This window comes from Equus caballus, chromosome 1 (assembly GCF_041296265.1).
Source record: "Equus caballus isolate H_3958 breed thoroughbred chromosome 1, TB-T2T, whole genome shotgun sequence".
Taxonomy (NCBI): domain Eukaryota; kingdom Metazoa; phylum Chordata; class Mammalia; order Perissodactyla; family Equidae; genus Equus; species Equus caballus.
The window spans coordinates 106590074-106614782 of NC_091684.1; the positions used below are offsets into that span (position 1 = coordinate 106590074).

At 47.4% G+C, this 24709-nt stretch overlaps 1 long non-coding RNA gene across 2 annotated transcripts in view; it reads left to right on the plus strand.

The window, feature by feature from the left end:
- The window catches only part of LOC111775264 (uncharacterized), a 67276-nt gene extending 47601 nt beyond the window's left edge, over positions 1–19675 (plus strand). For both annotated transcript variants that reach the window (XR_011438645.1, XR_011438644.1), the window contains exon 9: positions 19350–19675. This is a non-coding gene — a long non-coding RNA (uncharacterized lncRNA). The remainder of the gene's footprint in view (positions 1–19349) is intronic.
- Positions 19676–24709: the final 5034 nt, after the last annotated feature.

The window sequence follows — 24709 nt, forward strand, 5'->3', positions numbered from 1 at the left end:
TGTTGATTGATATAGAAAGATGTCTCGAAATATATTTTGTTGAGGGAGAAGTGTGCCTCGGGACATTTGATATATATAGCATTATCCCCAAGAAATAAAACCGTGAAAGAGAGACAGAGATGGCCAGGACGCAGGACGCTCACCAAAACTACCAACAGGGCAGATCTGTTTAGGCGGTGAGATTTCGAATGATTTTTACTTTATTCTTTTCTACTTTAACCTTATCTTTAATATGTGAACTTATAAAATCACCAGCATGCGTTATCTTAGCAACTGGGAAAATCATTTTCCATCCAAAAATTTTTTGAAAATGTATGAACCGATCAAAACTGAAGCTGGCCCGGCTCTTGCTGCACATGGTCCCTTTCAGAGCATGGCCACCTCTGATGTCTCATCTGTGTGTCGGTGACTAGTTATTCCCTCTCGGAGGAGAGGAGGCATTTGTCACCAGTGTAAGAGGCAGGAAAAGCTGAGGAGGACTTTCTGGGGGCAGTTCCAGGACCTGTTTTGGAGCTCGGGGCCTGATTGTGGTCCTGGGAGCCCCCCCCAACTCGGCCCTGGCTCAGCCTCCTGCCTTCCCTCTCCAGTTTCCACCCCCACCCTCCACTCCCACGTCTTCACCCTCCTCCTGGTGTCTCCAGTAGCTTTCATCTCCACAAATTCTATTCAGCAGCGAGTCCCTGAACTTTCTAATTGAGATCAGAGATAAATATAGTGGGGAGGAGGGAGGGAGGGGGAGGAGGCCTCGTTTTAATTTGCAGCATTTCCCATTAATAACGAGTTCTAATTAAAAGTCTCCATCTCCCAGCCGAAGTCCAAGAGCAAAGGCTCCCTAGGTCTGTCTGTCTGGAACCTTTGTGCCAGTGAGTTCAGCGTGTAGATTTCTGCACCAGCTCTTCCCTTTCTGCTAGAAGCCATAATTAAGCTGGAAAAGAAAAAAAAAAAAAGGATGTCATCTAAGATCAGAGGGATCTTCCCTCGCTGCAGTTCTAGAAGGAGACCATACACCTTCCTTGGCCCGTGGTGCCTGCGGGGTCATCGCTCTTGGAGGAGGTGGCCAGGCCAGATGAGCGAGGGGATGTGGGGGTGGCTGGGGAGTTTTGGGAGATGCAGGAGCAAAGTGTCAGGCACAGGAGGGGAGAGGCACTGAGCTCTGCCTCCATCCAGGGTGCATCTGCCTTATCTTTTCCCTTTCTCTTCCCCCCAGATTTCCTCTGCGGAGGCTCCAGCCTTCTGTGGTTTGCGCGCCTGTGTGTCTGTGTGTCTGTGTAGAGGGCGTGCTGGTGCTGCTGATGCAGGAACGATGGCTGTTAATAGTCTAAGATAGTAGGCCGTGCCATTTGGTATTGATCGAAATACAGGTTTATTTTTTTGTCCAGAAACATTTTGATGGCTTTACAACTTGCTGACCTGAAACAGGCACTCAGTAGACAGCCGTGAATAAATGAAGGGCTGAATGAACAAAGAGATCCTCCTTGAACCTCCTTCTCATAGCCAACTGGATACTCAGCGCCTCTACTTGGGTGTTTCATTGGCATCCCAGACTTAATGTGTCCAAACTTAACTCACGATCGTCCCCTCCAGACCTGTCCCTCGCAGTCTTCTCCCATCGCAGTTAAGGGCAACTCCATCCTTCCGCTTGCCCAGGCCAGAGATCTTGGTGGCATCCTGGACTCTACTCTTTCTCTCATGTGCCACATCCTTCATCTGTTTTATAAGTGCACTATCCCATTCATGAGCATTTCCGCTCATGACCCAATCACCTCCCAGAGGCCCCACCCCCAAATACCATCACACTGGGCATTGGGATGTAACTATGAATTTTGGGGGGGCACGAACATTCAATCTATGGCACTGACTTCACCTCCTACTACTATCACCTTGGTCCTTCTGCTCCATCACTGGTCTCTCTGCTACTTCTTGACCATGCTAGCTACACTCCTGCCCTAGGGTCTTTGCACCTGCTCTTTCTCGGCTTGGAAGGCTCTTCCTCCAGGTGCCCATGTGGCTCAGTCCTCCACGTCCTACAGGTTCCCTTGCCAGCAAGGCTATTCTGACCACCTACTTAAAATTGTAACCCTGCCCACTCCAGCAAGCTATTCCTTCCTTGCTTTATTATTTTTTCTTTATTGCACTTACTGCTTTCTGATACATCTTTTCCTTATTTATTTATGCCTCTTCCCCTCTCCCTCACCCTGCTGGAAGGTGAGCTCCATGAAGGCAGTGACTTTTTTCCACTTTGTTCACTGCCATTATCTAAGCACCTACAACAAGGCCTGGCACGTGTGGTTGCTCGATCGACTATTAGTTGAATAAATAAATGGTTGAATGAATAAACGCAAGTGAGCCAAATTGTCAAATTAAAGTCAAGTTTTACTTTTCTGGAAACCATAACCAAATATAACCCAATGAAGCCCTAGCACCCGGGAAGGAGAAAGCTGTTATAAAAGGAATTAGGGAGTGAGCGGAACCTGAGTTTGAAATCTAGCCGTGTCACTTGAGAATGTGTGACCTTGGGTATTTACTTAACTGTTGTGAGCCCTCAATTTCCTCATTTGTAAAATGGGGATAATGGTTGGATCTCCCTTGTAGCTAGTTGGATGGAAACAATCAAAGCAATGATATAAAATGAATACTTACCACTGGCCTGGTTTATAGCAAGAGCTCAGTAAATGTTAGTAATGGTGGTGCGATTTTGTTGTCAACAGGGAAGACCTCAGATGTCAGCAGTGACTGTTGACCATGAGGAGGCAAATGCAATCTTCCAGAAGGACAGGCTCACTATTAAGAAAAAGCAAGGAGACGAGTCTTATCCAGCTCCTGCAGGCGCACAGTTCTGGGGTTGATCTTTAAAAAAATGAACATAAATTAATGGGAGCTGTTAACAGGAGAGTGATCAGGGTGAAAAGATTCAAAACCATGCCCCATGATGAGTACCAGCAAGAGGTGGCTTGTCAGCACAGCGCTGAAAAAGTTGTGGTCTTACAGCAGCAATTGGCTGATTTTTTCTGTGAAGGGCCAGAGAGTAAATATTTTAGGTTTTCCAGGTCATTTGGTCTCTGTCACAACTACTCAGCTCTGCTGCTGAAGTGTGAAAGCATCAGAGACAATATGTAAATGAATGGGTGTGGCTGTGTTTCAATAAAACTTTATTTACAGAAACAGGTGGAAGGCCAGATTTGGCCCCAGGGCTGTAGATGGCCAATCCCAGGGCTATAGGATCCTATCATGAGATGGCTGAAGGAATGTCTGAGAGAGGACTGGACTGTTCTGAGAGTCCTCAAGGGGGAGATGTGAGGCTGAAGGATGGAAAGTATAGGTCTATAGATTTTGTTCCCATTAAGGAAGATGTTTAACCAGCCAGAGCTTCTGGCTGAGCCCACTCCAAATGGACTGCACTGGCCAGAAGGCTGTGAGTCCTCATCCATGGATTTGTTCAGACAAAAGCTAGGGCAACTTGGCAGAAATGTTGGAGAGTGTATTCAAACATTGGGTAAGTGGTTGATTCAATTCTTGGGGACTTTCAAAAATCCCTGCTTATTGGGATATTGTAAGGTCTATGCATAGTGACATTCAGGGAAACAAAGTCACACATTTGGTACCTCTCCAATGAGTGGCTCATTGATATTTGCAGATTGAAGACGGTTTTGTCTTCTAATTATATCACCAAACAGATTTTGTGCACGTGTCCATGGGTGAAAACCAACAAGAATGTGTTGTCAACTTCATTTAGAATGTAATCCATCTCAGTACTTGTTTGCATCTCCCATGAAGACCCACACATTGACCGTAAACTGTAGTCACTGTCCTAATGGTAATACAACATGAGGAATGTACGAGAATTCATTTTCCATTTAGATGCAAGAATGGCAAGCATCTGGTACATGGCCTCCATTCCCCTCACTTCTTTGTATTTGAAAACATTGCTAATTTGATCTTGACTCTCTTTCTTCCTGAACTTTGGCTTCAAATAGTTAAGGTTCTAGAATTTTTGTAATAGGAATGACTTAGCGCCAGCTGCCTAATTGGAACAGGGGTGAGGATGTGGGATTGAAGCTGAATTATCTTAAAGAATGGAGGAGGAAATGTTGAGAACCCCAGATGTTCTCTCCCCAAGGACTCTCCTTGGTTCCCACAGCCCCACAGCCCCAGAATCCTTCCCAACCCATTGCTCCAGGCAGCTACTATCGATTTATTGGAGACGGCTATTTGTCTTCTTTGCTTTAGAAAGTTCAAGGGCAACAACTGACCTTTTCTATAACCTCCTAGAAGTTGGCCAATGGACAGTAGGTTGATAACTTGAGATTCTCTATTGAGCATCCTGCACAGAAAGAATCAGGAGGGTGGAATCTCTCAGAATCTTTGACATCATGACATCTTAACGAGCTACTGAAAGTGACTCAGAACTTTTGGGTCCACGCATATCTTTGGCTCAATAGCCTAAGCCATGTGCTGGCAAATGTAGGGTTATAGGTCAGTTATACTTGTTCACTTGAGCTTTTCTGTGTTCTAGGACCACCTGTGTTCAAGCCTAAGTGAGTCATAGGGCTGAAGTGAGACCTTTGGGAGGATGGGATTCTAGGGAGAGAGTTGGGGAACAGTGGTCTTAGCCATGTGTCCACACTTCAAGCTGGATATGGGGTGGAGGCAGGAAAGCGAGGATGGGAGTGGAGGTAGTAGTGAGTGCATGTTTGGGGAAGTGGGTGAGCCCAGGGGGAATACCTTTCAGGAGGGAACGCCCAAGGTTAGAGGATTTGGGGGTTGATGTGGAAATAGGCAGGATCTTGTCATAGAAAATGGTACTCAATGTCAAATCCCAAAGGTCAAGGTGACAATGTAAATGGTAGAATAGGCAACAAGACTAACCATTGGAAGGGTTGGTTGCGTGTTGGAATTAGGTATGATGGATGGATTAAGGAGGGCAGTTCTGAAGTAAGGCAGAGATGGTGAAGGTGCTTGTATCTGCATCTCACTGGGAATAAAATATGAACACATCATCATAGCCCAGGGTTTTCTAACCTTGGTGTTATTGACATGTTGTATGACATGAAGGGATTAGATGTATGTAGCTTAGTTGTATGACAAGAAGGGATTAGATACTTTTTTGTTGTGGGGGGCTCTCCTGTGCATTGTAGGATATTTAGCCACATCCCTGGCCTTTACCCACTAGATGCCAGTGGTACTCCCCTCTACCACCTTTATCACAACCATGAATACCTCAAGACATTACCAAATGTTCCTTGGGGGCAAATCGCCTCCCATTGAGAACCACTGCATAGCCGGCCAGGCCATGTCACACAGTCCCTGTTATAGGGTGTAGAGGAGACCTGCCAGTCCAGACTGGAAGGGAGCATCTGAAAAAAATGGAAGACCATGTGGGCCTGGAAATTTACTAATTTAAAAACTTAGGACAGGATCCCTCAGATCAAATGTCACCTTCCTGGGTTCCATCTTCCTGATGTAGAGGTTTGATCCCCTAGGATCCTGCTGTATGTCACACATGTTCCCAATAGAGCTGCTAATTTCTCGTGTTGTCAAGGTTTGCATGTTTTTACTCCCATAAGACTTTAAATCTCTCTAGGACAAGACTCTTTTTTCTTGTGTTCCCAGGACTTAGCATGGTTCTCGCTGTATAGAAGTTGCTCATTAAATGTTTTCCAAATGCATGAATGAACGAACGAATTAGTGATTTCAGGATTGCTCCCTGGACCTCCAGCACCACACACAGACAGGAGGCGGGGATCTTGAATCATCCACACGGAGCATATACCAGAGCTGGAAAATGATGAGTCTTTTCCTCTTCTGGAAAAACATAAGTCAGCCTAGGAATGAGGCTCCTGAGTCACTGAGGCAGAATGAACCCAGGGTGGGGCCAAGCGGGCTGAGCTTGGGTTTGGGACCAGGCCAGGGAGGCCAGGGAGGCCAAGTCAGCAGGTCTCACATCCTGAGAGGGACCCAGCCCCAAGTCCCGCTCCCCTCAGCACGGTCCATGGCAGCTGCACTGATGAGCCGCCCACCACAGCCTCACCCCTGACTGCTGCTGCTCTCCTAGCCCAGCAGCTGGGAGCACATCCATGGGCTAATGGACCTCTTGAAGGGGGGCCGAGCCAGGAGCCATCGGCACAGCTCCCTACCCCATAGTCCTCCTGAACCAGTGATTTCAATTAAAGGACCATTACCATGAAACCCTATCCAGCCCCAGCTCCCACCGGCCAGCGGGAGGCCTTTCTTCCCCCTGTCCCAGGTCCTGCTCTGTGGTTACCGAGCGGCCCTCTTACGGGGGCCCACCGCCTTCACTAAAACACAGCAGCTGCTGCTAATAAACAAACATATTGATCATACAGATATGGGATGTCAGGGACTTAATTCATGAATGAAGTGAGCTTTAAGAGTGCCCAGTGGGAGCTGGCTCCATTTAAAGGGCCGGCAGCTGCCCGAGCACTCTTGAGGTGGGCTCCAAGACAGGCCAGGAAGGGAGCCACTCTCTCACCCTTGTCCTGAGGTGCGCCTTGTTGGCGTGAAATGGAATCTTCTACTCCATGGATACCACCTTAGCTGGCCCACTCCCTTTCTCCTCTGGGACTCTCTTTGCAACTTGGAGATAGTCCAATGAGGCTGGGGTGTGCTCACGTCTGACAGAACAAGGGCTGGGGCCCATGTGGTGGACAAGGAGAAGAGGGCTCGCCCAGGCTCCTCTTGCCCTGGCTCTCGGGCTCCCTGCCCCGATGACGGTGATAATAGCCTTAGTTCTGGCAACTGATCTCCACCAGGACCTGCTGTCCCACAGGAGCAGATGGCACAAGAGCCCTGGGCCCCTGAGAAAGGGTCCACCTTGGGATGCCAGAGGTCTAGACATTCCTGAATTCAATCATCTCCAAGCCAGACAGACCACCTCCTTGTCAATTTTAGCGTACAGTCAATAGCAAAGGCTCTGGAGCCAGACTTCCATGCTTTGAATCCCAGCAATGCCGCTCACAAGCTGGGTAACCTCAGGCAAGTTTCTTAACCTCTCTGTACCTTATCTGTACAAAGGGAAAATTGTTGCTAAGGAGATTAAAATGAAGCAGTATGTGCTGTGCCTGCAAGAGTGCCTGGCACAGAGGAAGTGTTTAGTGACAGTCTTGCCCCCAGCCTCGGCCTGCTATGCTGGCCAGTGACCTCCACTGCATTCCTCACCCTTCATCCAGGGACCACTCAGGTACCCTTCCCACTGCTCCGATGGGTGGCTTCAGCACCTACCTTGTCCTAGCTACTAGCTGGAAGCCCAGGGTGGTTCCCAGACCTGGGCTGAAATCCAGCCAGCTGGAGCTTCCCAGGCTGAGCTTCTGACCCCTTCCACCCTGGACCACTGTCGGGGAAGGGCCAGTCCTTGAGCCCCTTTCTCCCCTTAGCTTTGTCTAGAGCTGCACTGACCTGGTATGGTAGCCACCACTAGACACATGTAGCTATTTAAATTTAAATTTAAGTAAATTAAAATGAAATAAGGGCCACCTCGTGGCTGAGTGGTTAAGTTCTCAGGCTCCACTTTGGCGGCCCAGGGGTTCACCGGTTCGGATCCTGGGCGTGGACATGGCACTGCTCATCAAGCTATGCTGAGGTGGCATCCCACATAGCACAACCAGAAGGACCCACAACTAGAATATACAACTATGTACTGGGGGGGATTTGGGGAGAAGAAGAAGAGGAGGAGGAGGGGGAGGAGGAGGAGGAGGAGGAAGAAGAATTTAAAAAAAGATTGGCAAGAAAAAAAGAAAATTAAAAAAATTCAGGTCCTCAGTCACTAGCTACACGTGGCCCCTGTATTGGACAGTGCAGATTATAAAACATTTCCATCTCTGCAGAAGGTTCTGCCAGTCCTGCTCTGGAGGTTGTATGACAAGAAGGGAAGCACCTTACCCTGTTCTTTAAGCCCTAGTGACTCAAAGTGAGGTCCATGGACCACAGCCTCGGCATTCCCTGGAAGCTTGTTAGAAACGTGGACTCTCAGGCCGCAGCCCAGACTGACTGAGTCAGGGTCTGCATTTTCACGAGGTCCCCACGTGGTTTGTGTGCATATTCAAGTTTGAGAACCGCTGCTCCAAGCCTGAATTTCCTGCCATGGCAAATGGGAATAATTCTTTGTAGGATTAAGTGAGGTTCCCCATATCCAGTTCTTGCCCAATGGGAAGTGAAGACTAGACCCCTCAGCCCACGTCATCTGCCCCAGTGGAAGGGCCGCCAGGCCTGCCTGTCATTGAGTTCTACCGCCAGATGTTTGTGGAGACTGGAGGGGACCACCTGTTATCCTCCACTGCTGTGGAGGCAGTGCTGAGGTTAGGCGGGGACCAGCATCTGCTCCCAGCTCCTGTGAATGTGTGCCTTCCAGAGCCCGAGCTGAAAAATCCCAAAGGCTTAGGGATGTGCATCAAACAGGTTCAAATTCAACACTGTGCTGGGGCGGGGAGGGGGTGCTGGGGACCCAGGGTAAAGAAAATGTCGTCTTTGGCCCACAGTAAAGTGATGGATAAATAAACAAACATTATTTTAATGCAATGTGGTAAGGGACAGGGAAGAGTAACATCCTGTGGCTGGGGGAACCAAAGATGCTTTGCCAGGGGACAGGGAGAATGCTAAGGAAGCTTCCTGAAGCCAGCAGCTCTTCAGTCCGGAAGAGAGGGTTGCAGAGCAGGGGTAGGCAGGGGAGACGTGGTGAGTGCAGCGGACAAAGGCAGCCTGCAGAACAAAGGGATGGAGTTCTAGAGCAAGCTGGGGGTGCAGGGAAGCACACGCTGTGCCCTTCTGCTGGAGGATGAAGGACCAGGGTGGGTGAGTGGGCAGTGAAGGTGGTCGAGGCTGGAGATGAGCGGGAGTTCAGACACAGGGTCATGTCCACCATGCTGAAACTATCCTGTAGTGAGAAAGCTCCAGAACGGCTTTAGGCAGAGCAACGATGAGACCACATTTGTGAATTAGAAAGATCACAGGAGCCACGTTGTGGAGAAAGAGCTGGAGGCAGGGAGACCCTTAGAGGTTAGTGTACAAGTTCAAGGAGAGAGGGTGCAGGCCTGGACACTGGCGGCTGGGCTGGGGTGGGGGTAGGGGGTAAGGAAGAAAAGCTTTAAGGACAGGCAGTTAAACATTACCCCCTCAGCTGTGCATCTCATTAATTTTGAATTTGAGATCACTTCTTTAAAGGCCTGAACTTAAGTTTACTTGTGCTCAGAAATCTTTCTTTAGAGAAGGTGTAAATCCTCAAATCTATCAGACACAGTGAAAGCTGTTTTCAGAGGAAAATTTATAGCCTTAAAAGCCTTCACTATTAATGAAGACCCCCTCCCCCCAAAAAAAGGAGTGATGCTAGGTAGTCATCTTAAGAAATTGGAAAGGAACGACTGAATAAACCCAAAGAAAATGGGAAAAGAATGTTAATAAAGATAAAAGCAAAGATTAACGAAATTGAAACTAAAGTATATTAGAAAGCATAAATAAAATTGAAAGAGTGTTCCTTGAAAAGACTAGTACAATAGATGAAGCAGTTTTGAGAGCCTGATTAGGGGGAGGGAAAGATATTAATGAGAGAGAAAACAGAGATGATATAAATTAATTGCCTCAGCAGGATTTTTGGGAGGAAATTAGAAATACAGTACTGAGATTCAAGAGACCCCAGCATTCTTCCTGCACAAATGACGGATATGGCAACCCTGCTCTGTGCTGAAACCTCCATTCCTAAAAGCCTGAGGATACCAGAAATATCTTGTCAATGTCGTTCTCTTTATGTCATAAAAAACATAGTGACTCACATGTATCTAGCTTTTTTTTCTCTCTATGCCAGACACTATGCTACCTACTGTGCATGGATTTTATTTTAATCCTTCCAACAATTGAACCAGGTGAATCTGGGCCTCTTATGAGACCCATTTTACAGATGAGAAAATCAAATTTAGAGTGATGGGGTAATTTGCCCCAAGCTCCTACATCTCTCAAGAGGTGGAGGCAGCGTTTGTCCGGGCAGCCTGACTCCTGGGCTGGTGCCCTTATGCTGGTTAACTCGTGCCTCTCCCCTGCATGACCCTGCCCTCGGCATGAGAGTGTTTGAAGGTATTAAGGGTGTAGGAGCAGTATTTCGGTGCCAGCCAGTGATGCTATGGGCCCTGGGTTCCAGTCATGGCTTTGTCACTTAGATGCTCAATTTTGGGGAGTTACTCAGCTTTTCTGGGGCTCAGTTTACTCTCCTTTAAAAGAAGGATGTTGACCTGGGCCCCTATGATTTTAAAATTCTTTTATGTCTTTCTTTAAAAATGCTTCATATTCAGACCTCATCACTCATTCAGACAAACCTCAATATTCAGTATCAATTAGTAAGATGTGGATGCTCTAGCACTATGCTTCTTACTCACCTTCTGTCATGAATGCCTTGGCATTCAACACAAACTGCCACACTAGGTAATGCACAGGGGTGTCATATGGCGCTACTGCCCTTGGACCTGGCAGCCCAGGCTCCTGGCCTTCCTCTGGCTGAGGCCCTCCCCACGGGGCCAAGAGGGATACACCTACTGGAACACACACTCTCTTCTTGACCTCACCGTCTAGATGCCCTGAGTCCACTCCCAGGGCCTCTGCCCCTGGGCCACTTTTCCCAGGATGGAACCACCGGCATGTTTACCCCTGCCCCAAGGGGTGCCCTGGGGGTGCATGATGGGACTGTGGACAGAGCTTGGCTTTGCTGGTCTCGGACTCCACAGGCCCTTGTGGCGTGAGAATGAGTCTTGCTCTGCCATATGATACCTCAGGATTTGTTAGTAAGGGGAAATTTAGTTGCCTGGTAAGAGCTAAGCCTTAACAAAGGACACCTATATATGCGAATGACAGGCAAAATGAGAGGTCACAGGACAAGTCAAGCTTGACTATTAGGGGCCTGGGTAAATTGACACACTTACAAAAAGAGAGTCCCTCAGAAGGAGGTCAGACTGCCTCAAAGAGGGAAAACCGTGTGGGGAAACCAGACCAACAGAAGCCTACCTGAGCTTCTGGTCTCACAACAGTTCACTCCCCTTGGCCCTGGCATGAAGCCGCCCAGAGCAATTCTCTGATGAGAATTTGGCCCTCCAAAGAGACGTGCCAGGACCCATTCACTCCTCCATCCATTCATCAGCAGATATTTATGGAAGTCCTCCATGTGCCCGGGACAGTGGTGGGCAGAACCAGACCCCGTCTCTACCCACATGGACGTACAGCCTCCTGGTGGAGGCCGGTGTTGATGGAAGGGTTGTGTGGATAGATGCAGAATGATGATGCCTGAGGAGGGAAAGGTGCAGGGCGTTGTGAGGCTGCACAGCATGGGACCTGACCTAGCCTGGGCGTCCTGGAGCTTTCTGGAGGAAGTGGCATTTGGTGGCAGGACAATGTGTTTGCAGCCCCTGGGGTGGGCAGAGGCTGGTCTGGCTAGAGGTGAGATAGTAGGGGGAGAGAAGAAGCTGGAAGGTAAGCAGGGTCACAGGAGAAGAGGGAGCATCAGAGGACCCTTCTAGATTCTGGCTCGCTTAACCAGTTGCACGTGGGGCCATTCCCTGAGTTACAAGGACACTGGAAGGGGCGAAGGTCAGGGGTGGGGGTTTGGGAGAAATTGTTAGTTTGGTTTTGGACCTGTTGACCCTGAAGTACTTAAAAAATAATTTTGAAATAATTTCAAACTTAAAGAAGAGTTGCAAGAACAGCACAAAGAACTCTTGTGTCCCTTCTCCCAGACGCCCCAGTAGTTAGCATTTAATCACCTTTGTTTTGTGTGCCTGAACCACTACCCTGGACAAAGATATGCTCCTTCATTCCTGCCATGCAAGCCCCCAGGTCAGGAAGGAAACCACAAACCCCGTTCAGATTGCACCAACCATCCCAACTAGGTCTTTTCCCTTTCTAGCCCAAGGTCCCATCTGGGAACACCCATTGCATTTGATTGCCACATCGTTTCAATCTCCTCCAGTCTGGAACATTCTCTCAGTACTTGCCTGACCTTCATGTGCAGTTTGAAGAGTACAGGCCTTTCCTTCTGCAGGATGACCCTCAGCCTGCATCTGGGTGAGGTTGCCTTGTGACAGGACTCAGTTTTTTTTGTCAGGTTTACTGAGGTTTAGTTTACATACAGTAACTTTCATCCATCTTAGTGCATGATTCTGTGAGTTCTGACAAATGCATGGTGCTGTGTAAGGACTGCCACAAGGAGTAAATGGAACGTTTCCATCCAGGGCTGGCTTCGTGGGCACGTGACCTGTGTAGTCGCATAAGGCCCTGTGCTTAGAAGGGGCTCGTGCTTGGTTTAATGCCATCCCGTCACTGTCTTGAAATTCTTAACAGTTTTTGAACAAGGGCCCTGCATTTTCTTTTTACACTGGGCCCTGCGAACTATGTTGCTGACCCCATTTTCCATCACTCCAGAGTTTCCTCCTGCTCCTTTCCAACACCCTTGGCAACAATTGATCTGTTTTCTGTTTTGCTTTTTCCTGATGTTGTTTAACAAACGTTTTGCCTTTTCCAGATGTCACTTAAATGGAATCATACAGTGTGCAGCCTTTTGAGTCTGGCTTCTTCATTTAGCACAGTGCTTCTGAAACTCACCTCTGCTGTCCCGTGTGTCAGTAGTTGGTTCCTGTCCACTGCTTAGTATTATTCTATGATGTGGGTGTACCACAGTTTCTTCATTGACCAGAGGAAGGACATTTGATTTGTTTCAAATATTTGGCAGTTATGATTAAAGCCACAATAAACGTTCACATATAGGTTTCTGTGTAAACCATATGTTTTTATATCTCTTGAATAAATACTGATAATAAATAGGGTGGGGTTTCTGGGTCAAGTGGTAAGTGTATGTTTAACTTTAGGAGAAACTGCCGAACTCTTTTCCCAAGTGGCTGTACCATTTTGCATTCCCACTAGCGATGTCTGAGGGTTCCAGCTGCTCCACGTTCTTGCCAGCACTGAGTGTCATCTGTATTTTTTATTTTAGCCATTTCAGTAGGTGTAGAGTGATTTTATTTTGCATTTCCGTGATGACTAATGATGTTGAGCATCTTCTCACGTGCTTACTTGCCACCTGTATATCTTCTTAGTTACAGTGTTTGTTCAAATCTTTTGCCCATTTAAAAGTTGTGGTTTTTTATTATCAGTTTTTGAGGGTTTTTAAATGTATATTCTGGACACAAGTCCTTGATCAGAGCTGTGCTTTGTAAATATTTGTCCTGAAGTACTTTTGAGGCAGTGGTTAGAGCTGCGGCTCAGAGGAAAGTCCTAGGCTGGTGATATAAAATGTGGCTTAATTGGTGTATAAATTGAGATCGAAGATACAGGCACTGGTCCAATTGCTGAGGGAGAAAGAATAGCATTGAAAGAGGAGAAGGCATAAGACTGAACTTTTAGGAATTACAGAACTTAATAGCCAGGTGGAATAGGATGAGCTAGAACAGGAGATTGAAAAAGGGCTGTCCAACCTGTAGGAGAACCCCAGGAAAGTGTGAGGCCAGGGAAGACAAGAGAAAGGAGCGTTTCAAGAAGAAAAGAATGGTCAAGACTGTCAGACACGGTAGAGACATTAAGTAAGATGAAGACTGAAAAATATCCTTACCAGACTTAGCAACATGGAAGTCATCAATGACCTTATTTATGTGGAATGATGGAGCAAGGCTGGTATTTACCTTGTAGCTGGTGATACAGCCATGACAGTTGTTAGAATATTAAAATACTTATGTACTGATTGGTGAATAGCTACCACCCACATCCCCTAAATGGTGCCCCACCACCCCAGCATATTGGCTCTTTCCCTGGCTCATCCTCGGACCTCCCCACGGTCCAGTAACAAAGTCAACCGCCCAGGCAGCAGGGGGTCCCTGGGACTCTGCCAGAACCCTGTGGTTAGTTGATTGGTTTCCAGGCCATATTGGTAACTGCATATCTTGAATGTCATTGCTGGGTAGAAGCCATATTGAAATGGAGTGAGAAATGAATGGGGAGTGAAAAAACTGAGATAATAAGGAACAATTCTTTATAGAACTTTGTTTCTGAAAAGGAGGAAGGAGATAGGTAGAAACCGGAGGAAGATGAGAGGCTGGGCGGTGCGGGAGGAGATTGTTTTTGTTGTTCTTCTTCAGATGAGAGAGGCTTGAGCACGTTTAAATGCCGATGGGAAGGATCTTAACCTGGAGAGCTCGCTCTAGTCAGATAGATGCAGGCACTCCAGTCTGCGTGGACATTATGTTTACATGTTTTTCAATGTAAATTAATAAATTAGAGTCCAGTTTATATATTCATGTGAAGAACTGAGTTGATGTCAGTTGTCCCCAAATGGCAGATCAACTCTTAGTGTGTTGACGCATCAAGTTTCTCAGCCTCTCAGTTTGAGGACCAGGTGCTGGATTCTGGTAAATTTACTGGTGCAGAAGCTACCTTGGGAGAACCATTGGCCTCCAGTTAACCCTTCCTGGCATTGTCCCAGCCTCCCTGTTAGAGATCTGTTAGAACTTCTTAACACCTCCCACGCCAATCTGGGCCAAGCAGAAGCGCTGCCCAATTTCTGGGGCAAGCAATTGCTCCCTGTTGACCCTGGAGGAGGCTGAGTGTGTAAGTCATGGAGAATTGATACGATATGAACTCTGTCCCCAAGGAGCTCCTCTTGGAGAGGGACAAGGCAGTGCAAAACCAACTTGAGCTCATACAAGAAATCAGTCTTATGTGCCATCAGAAGGACTAACAGTGCGATGGGAGCCCAGAGCAGGGAGAGAGGCTCTGCTAGAGGAAAGGATTACTGTCTGCAGCATAACACGGGGGTCCTCCTCCCCGGCCCCGCATTTCATCTCCTGGGACTCCACACACCCTCATTCACATTCCAGGCCCAAGAAAGTTGTCTCCTGGGATGGCATCTCTGGGCGAGTCCTTCCATCTGCCCAGCTGCACTGGGATTGGGGCAGACAGACATGTGGCATCTCTGGGACTTAGGACCTAATGGCCTTCCCTTCCCGTGGACTCTCTTCAGACCCTCCAAACACAAAAGTCCACCTCTGCCCTCCCTCTCATGGCTGATTTCTCTCTGCTTTAAGACGTCTACGCCTGCTTTAGAGACTCTTCCAGGGTTCACTCGCCAAGTCCTCCCAGAAAGCCTTTCCACTACCTCATTTTCTAGAAAGAGAGGGAGACGCAAGCTGCATTCCCAGTGGGGCATTTCGGTACAGAAAATATTTGCTTCGTCCCAAGGGGAGGCCAAGTTCCCTTTTCTGATTGAATTTTCTGTAGACTTTCATGTAGCTCTTTGGTCACACTGACTTACAAATTTTCAAGGTTTCCTTTCCTTTCTGGACGGAATTACCCTCGCTTTCCCCAGGTAGCAAAGGAAGGAGTTGAACCAGATGGTTCAGCAGGCCTCTTCCAGCTCTGCTGACTTACAAGCCTTTGTCCTTTGTGGTTTGTGTCCGCCCTGAGCCAAGGACACCCAGGCGCTGCCATACTCATTGCCCACCTGAAACAGCCGCCTACACAGGACGCCATCAAGGGAGGCCACCCCGGTCTTGCGGTGTTTCAATCAAGGGAGGCCACCCCGGTCTTGCGGTGTTTCAATCGCAAGGTTACAAAGTAAGGTTAATGGAAATAATGCCTCCTCATCGTTTTTAACCTTTCCGAATAATGCCTCTGCGCATAAGCCAGAGGTTTTTATTTTTAAATCAATTGTGCTTATTGCGCTCTTTGGAAAAATAAATGAGAAGCTGGGAAGAAAGGAGTGGGATCCAGGGTTTATTAAGACAAAGAGGTTGGAGTGGGGTGTGGGAAGGCGGTCCTGCTGAGCCTAGACAGCTATTGCCCGCGAGGACCGGGTTAGCAGCCGAAAACCCCAAGTGGTTGCTATGGGAGAAGAGAGTTTCTCACGCTGCAAAAATGTACCAGACACATGTGGGCACAGCAGCTGTCTTCTATTACCCTCAGGCGCCCTGTGATCCTCCATCCCCATCCCAGGGAAAATGGGGCCTTCGTCCCATGGAAAGGCTTTTAAGTCTCAAAGATCAGACGTCAGATCCAAGTTCAGCCACTTATTAGCTGTGTGGCCTTGGACGGGTCACTTCATGTCTCTTCTGTAGAATAGAGGGAGTAAGACCCACTGCATGGAGTTCAGAGGATCATGGGAACCATGGACACACTGTGCCAATGTAGCCGATGGCTTGTGTAGGGGCCCATGGCTGTGAAAACCTCATGTAGGCTCACGCCCAGGGTAGTGTATAGAAGTGTGGATGGTTGGGCCAAGGGCTGGCAACCTGAGAGAACCAAGTCAAGCTCACATAAGAGGGGCTGCAATCTCAGCTCAGACCCCAGTCAGATCTACAGCTGCCTTGGGCAACTATGTCATTCTGGTGACAGCACTTGGAACAATGGAAACTCCACTGTGTATGGCTCCAAGGTGTCCGTGCTTGGTTCTCAGTTGAGCCACAAAACACACACACACACACAAACACACATCATACCATCTGCCCTCAACCCCATCTCACCACTCAGGACCTCACACTGCTTTTCAAAACCCACTTTCACTTCTTAAAGGAGAAGGAAAGGGAACTCTTTCTATCAATTGCATGGGGAAACCATGCAGAGGGTGGTCCCTATTAGACTCTGTACTGGGGCTTGTTCATTGTTACTAGCTATATCACTCTACTTAAGATAACACCCACCTAATGCGTGGCTCAGAGCAGGCTCTCCAACAGGCCCATTCGCTTTCCCTGGCCAAGCCCTTAGCTTCTTCTTTTGGCTCCTATAGACCTTGATATGAATAGAGATGGTTATTTACCAACCTGGGCCTCAGAGATGGCAAAGAGGTCTTACTGGAGAGGCCACACCCTCAGTTTCATCCCAGTGATCTGCATTTATCTGTCTTTAGCTCTTCTCTAGGGCTCTCTTATTTGTGACCCATGCCCTAATGGACCCAAAGGCAGAAGAGTGGAGCGAGGGAGAAGGGATGCAAAAAATAACTGTTTCTTCTTGCTCATCAGAGATTATTCATGAGGTTTGATCCATTGGACTCAGGGTCATTTTCATCCCCTGCCTGGTAAGAGAGGTGAGGGTGAGGGCAGACTTAGGATGGGGGAGCAGATGCTCCAGGGGTGAGAATCTGAAGGGAGAGCTCAGAGGCCTGGGGCAGTGTTGAAGGTCCCACAGAGGCTTCTGATTGTTCTGGGGATCAAGTTCTTTTTCTTAGATTCTCTTCACAACACATGTATGTCCTCGGTGTACCATCATTCCATCCTACATCATTGACGTCGCCTGGAGTTGTATGGCACGGCAGCCCTGACGCTCGCCACCACTCAAGCTTTGGCTGCCATAGCCATCACTTTGTGAGTCTGCCGTTCCTGCCTGCTGTATGGTTAAGCTTTGTGCCTGGAATGGTTTTTCACATCTCATATCAAAACTTGTTTTCTAATATTTATGCCATCCTAGAACTCCAAACTCATACAAGAAGTAATTTCACGTGTCTAAAAGACATTTATGGCTCAACTCTACCCAGACAAATGACCATCTTACTGATTGGGGCAGACACTGCTGGTTGCCTAGCTAACAGAGCTCTCTGCATCTCAAATCTTTCCTTGTTGGTAGAGCTAGCCTTCTGCTATAAGTGCCAATGTCACATACTCACTTTCCCAGGCTCCCTTGCATCAAGAGTATGGACAATGAGATCTAGTCTTTGCCAATGAGACCTAAGAGGAAATATGCAGGGAGGTTTCTGAGAAATGTTTTCCTCCCTGATAAAAAGAGATACATGAGGATAAAATGTGCCTTTTTCTTACTAGCAATATGGTTGTGTAAGGATATGATGCCTGGAACCACAGCAGTTATCTTGGGACCATGAGGAGACAAGCCTGAAGAAAATTGGTAATGATGGAAGAGTGGAAGGAAAGAAAGCTTTGTTCTTTGATGACATTGTTCAACCACTAGATAGACCTCTGAACTTTCATGCTCTGTAACTTGTTAGGTTTGGCAATTAAATGCCCTTCTCGATTAATCTGTATTGGGTGTTCTGTTACATGCAGCCAAAAGCATCGGAACTGATACATATTCACCCTCCCATCTACCACCATGAGTGTGGGGAACTGCATGGTGGGGGGAAAGGAGCAGTGGGTGGGTTAGGACTCTAGCTATTAGTTCCAGCTCTTCTACCACCTTCTTTTGGTGATTCAGGGATTAGTAGGAAATAGTTTAGAGGGTCAGACTAGATCCCAGTCTTGATGAAAACTGGAGTGGTCACGAACCAGGCACCAGGGCACAAGGTCACTGCCAGTGTGCTGGGCAGAGAGGGTACAGCATTACCCCCTTGAAAGTGTCCAGAGAGTTACTCTGACCCCATGCCCACTTAGTCTATACCACCTCTAAAAGTCCTTCTCATGTGAGCGGAACAGAGATCTGAATAAGCTGTGTGGCTGGCTCTTCTTGGCTGAGGAACTGGCCAGGATGAGCCTGCAGTTGGCAGGGTTCGGAACCCACACAGGACACGGTGGAAATCTGAAAGGCTTAACTGGGGTGTGGTCTGAGACTATTGGCTGAATTCTGATCTTTGCTTTTTGAATTTTTCATGCTCTCCCTGCCTTCCATCAAGCTGGCTAGGCAAAGGATGTCTATGTCATACTTTGTCTGCTCAGGCTCAAATTACCCTTTGAGGAAACATCCTTGTCTAGAGCAGGAGCCCTCACCACAAAGGGCTTAAAATCCCATCGGCCAAATGGAGAATATCTTTTGGAATCAGAATATTAGAACCGAGGACGCTGAGGCCCAAATAGGGATAGACCATTTTCTAAGGTTACCAGCTGGTTAGTGGAACAGCCTGCCTTGAGTCAGTGTCCTGGATGCCCAGTTTAGAGCATCCTATATGACACTAAATAATACACAGATCCATGTCATGGGTGTCCCAAAATAGCTGAAAGAAAGTCATGGGAAAGTGTGTTGTGAAAGTTGGGGCTGAGGGCAGACAGAGTTGTCTAAGTGTCTTACCCTCTCAGACTCTATAACTTTCTAAGACTTGAGCTCAAGCCACTGGGAGAAAGATGGCATCAGAGCTTGTGGTTCTCAGACATACACACGAGAGGCCCTCGGGTTTTGATGGGTGCCTCACTTTTAGGATTAAGTTTTACAAGATGACAGTGGCTCCAATTTGCTGTGGCATGGATGAATAATTGCCCTCTGGTATTTTCTGAAAATCAGACATCACTCATTGGTGTGCCAGTCTTGCCATGAATTCTGGTGATGATTTTCGTTTTCAGGAGCTGTACATACGATAGGGAGCTGATGGGATCTTTCACCTGTTGGAGTGTTTTATAGACTGAAATAATTCAAGAACTGCTGTCATTCTTTGTGCTTTGTAGGTCACTCAAAAGAAAATATAAGGACCAAGGAAGCAATCCATATTTGTCAGGCAAGGAGCGGACCTGGTGTTAAGAAGTCCTCAGGGTGGGGCTGGCCCCGTGGCCGAGTGGTTAAGTTCGCGCGCTCCGCTGCAGGCGGCCCGGTGTTTCGTCGGCTCGAGTCCTGGGCGCGGACATGGCACTGCTCCTCAGGCCACGCTGAGGCAGCGTCCCACATGCCACAACTAGAAGAACCCACAACGAAGAATACACAACTATGTACCGGGGGGCTTTGGGGAGAAAAAGGAAAAAATAAAATCTTTAAAAAAAAAAAAAAAAAAAAAAAAGAAGTCCTCAGGGGGATAGGTTGAACTCTGAGTGACTAGAATAACTGACTGCAGTGTGCTTTGAATACGGATGGCCTGCATCTGCCCGTGTGGCATGTATATACATGCCACACAGTCATGTGTCTTATAACAGGGTAGCACCACCCAAAAACTTGCACCTACACCTGCACGAACACCCAGACCTGGGACGCAGTGTGGTGTAGAGGAAAGTACGCAAACCCTAGGGTTAAGCAAACCTGGGCTCCAATTCCAGCTCACCAGCTGATTGTCTGGAGCTAATCTCTTTCCTTCTCTGGGTCTCAGTTTCTCCATCAGAAAAATGGGGATAATTACATCAACCCCTCGAGGATTTTGTAAAGATTAAATGAGATCACTTATGAAAAAAGTGCATAGCATATAGTAGGGCCTCAGTGAATGCCAATTTCTTTCTTCTTTCCTTTTCCCTCACAATCTGCCTGCTGTTCTGGGAAATGTGATTCTGCCCCCTGGAAGTTCTGCAGGCCATAAACTTCACAGTAAAGACCCAGGGCAGCGACCAGAGAAGATGTGGGGAGCATCTTCCCATCCCTTAGGCAGACACATCTGCTTCTCGATGAACAGCAATCACATCTCTCTTTTCCCCAAAGGGAGCCCGACTTCTGAGACCTTTTTAGGTATTGGGTGTCAGGGTAATAATAGTAATAGCTTCCGACTCTTGCGTCTTCACTATGTGCCAAGCATGCGTTAAATGCTTTATGTGCTTTCTTACCCTGAGCCTGTTGATGATGCGAGAATGGGCAGCATCAGCACAAGGAAACCCAGGCCTGGAGAAGCTAGGTTGTAAGCCCCAAACGAAACCTTCGCTCTTAATCGAAGATCCCGGTAAAATGTATGGGCTATGTCCACCTTTTCATCGATGCGGCATGCACGTGCATTACAAGTGTTGTCAGTGCTGCAGTGGCATTGATAATGTGCATTTTAAAATTTCAGGCTCTAGCGTAACTCAGATAGCTTTTAGATAATGTTTGCCTCCCCCTCCCCGGGGCTCCCCGCGTATTAAAATGTATGTTTATAAATTGTAGATAAGTGCCACTCAAAGTGTGGGCCTAGCTTCACTGGGGAATCCTGCTAGAAATGCAGATTCTCAGGCCCCACCCCAGATCTGTGGAATCAGACTGAGGGGTAGGTCCAGGCATCTGTGTTTTGACAGGTCTCTAGGTGGCCAGAAATGCGAGAAGCACTGGTAGGGATATTTCTTTGAGACACTGGCCATTCAGCCTTGCAAGAAAATGGAGAATTTAAACCCATCTTCCCCTGATTGGCTCAGTCAGCTGGTGGGAGGTTCCTGCATTGTGCTGAAGGCCTTATCATGCTCCTGCTCTCCGAGAACCCAGGACAGACCTGTTATTTTGCTGAGAGCTGATAAATGAAGAACGAACCATTCCTTTCTTTTTTGCCTGAGCTGCTCTCCATACCCCTTTCATCCAGCGACAATGGCAGCAAGCATGGCCTCGCTCTGAAGATTTAAATACTCAATTAATCAATGGAATATTCCATTAGCGGGATAATCAGTTGCCATTGCCCTGATCTATAGTTACATCTCAGCTGGGCCTCACAAATTGATTCCTGATGAAGTTCTAATTGACTGGACCATCTGATAAAGGGCCAGTTGGAGTTTATTGAAATAGCCGGTGAGCAGTCCCCGGGGCCGGAGCCTTTCTTAAGGGAAGGCAGGGGTGGGAAGAGGGGCAGAGGAGCATGATTTATGCCGGGTTCTCACTGCATCTTCTCTCCAGGACAATGTTTATGGGTCCCAGGTGAGGGATGAGCGCTCACAGCTGGAGCACGGGGACGAGACAGCTGCTCTGAGCCTGTCCCCAGCTCTGGGCAGCAGGTGGCCAGAATGAGGTTTGCCCAGGAGCCCTTGGGGCGATGGTTCTCAAACGTGAGTGTGCTTAAGAATGACCCAAAGAACTTCTTAGAATATGGAGTCCAGGCCCTAGTCTCAGACATTCAGACTCTCTGGGTCTGGGGCAGGGCCTAGGAATCTGCATTTAACCCATTTCCCATTGATTCTGATCCTGGAGATCTCTAGACCTCCCTTTGAGAAATACTGGCTTAGGAGCTGGTGGCTTGGAAGTGACTGTGTCCCCACGGCTCTGCTTCCTTGGGGAGAGTCTTAACTCTTTGTGTGTGGGGACAAGTGTGTATGAGTGCTGTCAAAGGCTCCCGACTTCTTCGTTGCCTGGCACCCCTTTCATTATTTTTTCACTTGTTTTGAGTGATTTTCTGTCCAAATAATTTATGTTTAACCACTCATAGACTTGCCTTCACATTTTGATTACTCAAAGACATAGATAACAAAGTATGTAATTAAAACAGTATAGTGTCATCTTTATTTGTCTCATTCATTCATTCACTGACTTATTCTCAGACATCTTTTAAGGATTATTATGTGGCAGGCATTGAGGATATCTTTTTTAAGAAAGTGAAAACAGCCAAATACATGCTTCCCAGTTGCAAGGAGCACCTACTCCTTTGGGGAGACAGGCAGGAAAATGAAATGTAGCACTGAAGGTGAGTGCGGGACCCCTCTATGGGACCATGGTAATTTAGTAGGTTTTGTTGCAGGAAAATATATGATGCCCATTAGGTTTTCTGGAAATTTGAAAATAGTTCCCAGTTCCCTGAATCTATCCTTAAGAATTCCCCTGGCCCGGGGAGTCCCATCAGCTAAAGATGGCCCTGGGTGGTCCATGAGTGAACCCAGGGAATGGCTTCCCTCAGCTCTTCCTGTGGGGACCTGCAGGCACTGGGTGGTCTCAGGGGGCTCAATTTAGCTATAAATGATCCAGAGCTCTGTGGATCTAAAAAGGAGCTTGGCCTTGTCCCTATTGTGGAGGGAAGTCGCTGGAAGTTTCGCGCTGAGGAGGGCCACAGACAGATTTCAGCGTTCTTCTTTCCTCCATTTTCTGTTTCTTCTTTGCCTTCTCTCTCTCCTGCTCTCTTTCTTCTCTCTTAGTACACTGTGTTTTTGTATATATGCGGCTTTAATTTGTGTTTAGATATAAACGTTCAATGTTCTTTCTGTTAAAATACACTCTGGTGTTTTGGATGACGTGGGGCAGACTTTAGAGCCTCAGAGAGTGAGTCTTGATCTCGCCCCGGGGCTGTTGAATGTTTTAATTCCTTTAGACACAGCCCCGCCCCAAAGTGCCACGGGACCTGTTTGGTAGACGAAACCTTTAGTGTGGTTTAACATCCTGGTCCCATTTCCTTTGTCATGATGTTCTGCTTGTGACAGAAACTGCCAACTAGGTCAGAGAATTTTCCCTGCCATGTCTTCACTCACTTACTGTTTATTAAGTGGCTCCTACGCGTGAGGCACCATGGGAGATGTGACTGTCGTTAGGATGTGGTCTTGGCCTTCAGAGGTCTGTAGTCTAGGCTAGTGGCACCCAAGTGGGTGTGGATCCTGCTGGCGGCACTGGGGATAACCTGAGGTGGGATATGAACTCGCGTTGAAGAGCTGACTCACTCACTGGGGAAGGTGTTCCCTTTTGGACTCTTGTACAATCCTTAGGATTATTTTAAGGTGAAAGTCTCAGTGTGGTATCAGCTCCCTTTTAACGCCTCCCCAAGACTTGCTAATCTCCCTTTAAATAGAGAAAAAATAGCAAGCCTCAGACAGCTATGGATACTAGCTGGATAGTATTAAATAATATTATCAGGTTTTCATTGTATTTATTTTCTATTTGCGACAAGTGTGATGGTTAATTTTATGTGTCAACTTGACTGGGCCACAGGGTGCCCACACATTTGATCAAACATTATTCTGAGTGTGTCTGTGAAGATGTTTCTGGATGAGACGAACATTTGAATCAGTACAGTGACTAAGGCAGATGGCCATCCCTGGTGTGGGTGCGCCCCATGCAATCAGCTGAAGGCCTGAAGAGAACAAAAAGGCTGACCCTCCCTTGAGTAAGAGGGAATTTTCTCCTGTCTGACTGCCTTGAGCTGGGACGTGGGTTTTTTCCTGCTGTTGGATTTGAACTGAAACATCAACTCTTCCAGTGTCTCGAGCCTACAGGCTTTTGGCCTGGGACTATCCCATTGATCTCCTGGTTCTCCAGCTCGTCAACTGCAGATCTTGGGACTCGTCAGCCTCCCTAACTGTGTAAGCTAAACCCTCATAACATCTCTCTCCCTCTCTCCATATCTATATCTATATCTATATCTATATCTATATATATCTCATGTGTATGTATTTCATGTTGGTTCTGTTTCTCTGGAGAACACTGACTAATACAATGAGTAACACTAATATTCTATTTAAGAATTTACGTAAAGTGTCCTTATTCAATATACTTATTTCAATTAAAAAGGAGCCCATTTAAAGAAAGATATTAAGTAAGTGATAACATGGGTGGCACATGGATTTGGCAAAATGGGGAAAAGGGTTTGGGAAATGCAGAAGTTGGAAGAGGGATGCAAAGAGCCACAGACCCATGCAGGAGTGAGGAAGGGTCAAGAAGAGAGGCTTTTCCCACCCTCTGGGGTAGGGAGGGAGGCACAGATGACACCCAGGGAGGCTGGGCACAGCGCCCAGAGTGTTGGCACACTTGAGGCTGGTGTTAGTATGTACTGACTGCTGTCCTGAACAATCTCAAAATCTCAGCAGCTTACCCCAGTCAAAGGTCATTTCTTGTTCACTCACATTGGTTTCCTGTAAAGGTCAGTTGGGAAGAGCAGCCAACTCTGTTCCAAGCCTGTGTTCAAGCGCCCAACTTGGCTCAACGTGGCCCCGTTGAGCAGGGCTGTCCTAGAGCTTTCTACAATGACGAACAGGTTCAATTTCTGCACTGTGGCGATCCAGTACTTAAAATGTGGTTAGTGCCACTGAAGAACTGAATTTTTAATTTTCTTTCATTTTAAGTAATTTGAATTTAAATAACCACATGTGGCTAGCGGCTACTATATTGAATGGTGCCCGCTAGAGCCTCATCCTCGTGTGCAATCATCCAGTGAAGGGGAGAGAGAGAGAGAGAGGGAGAT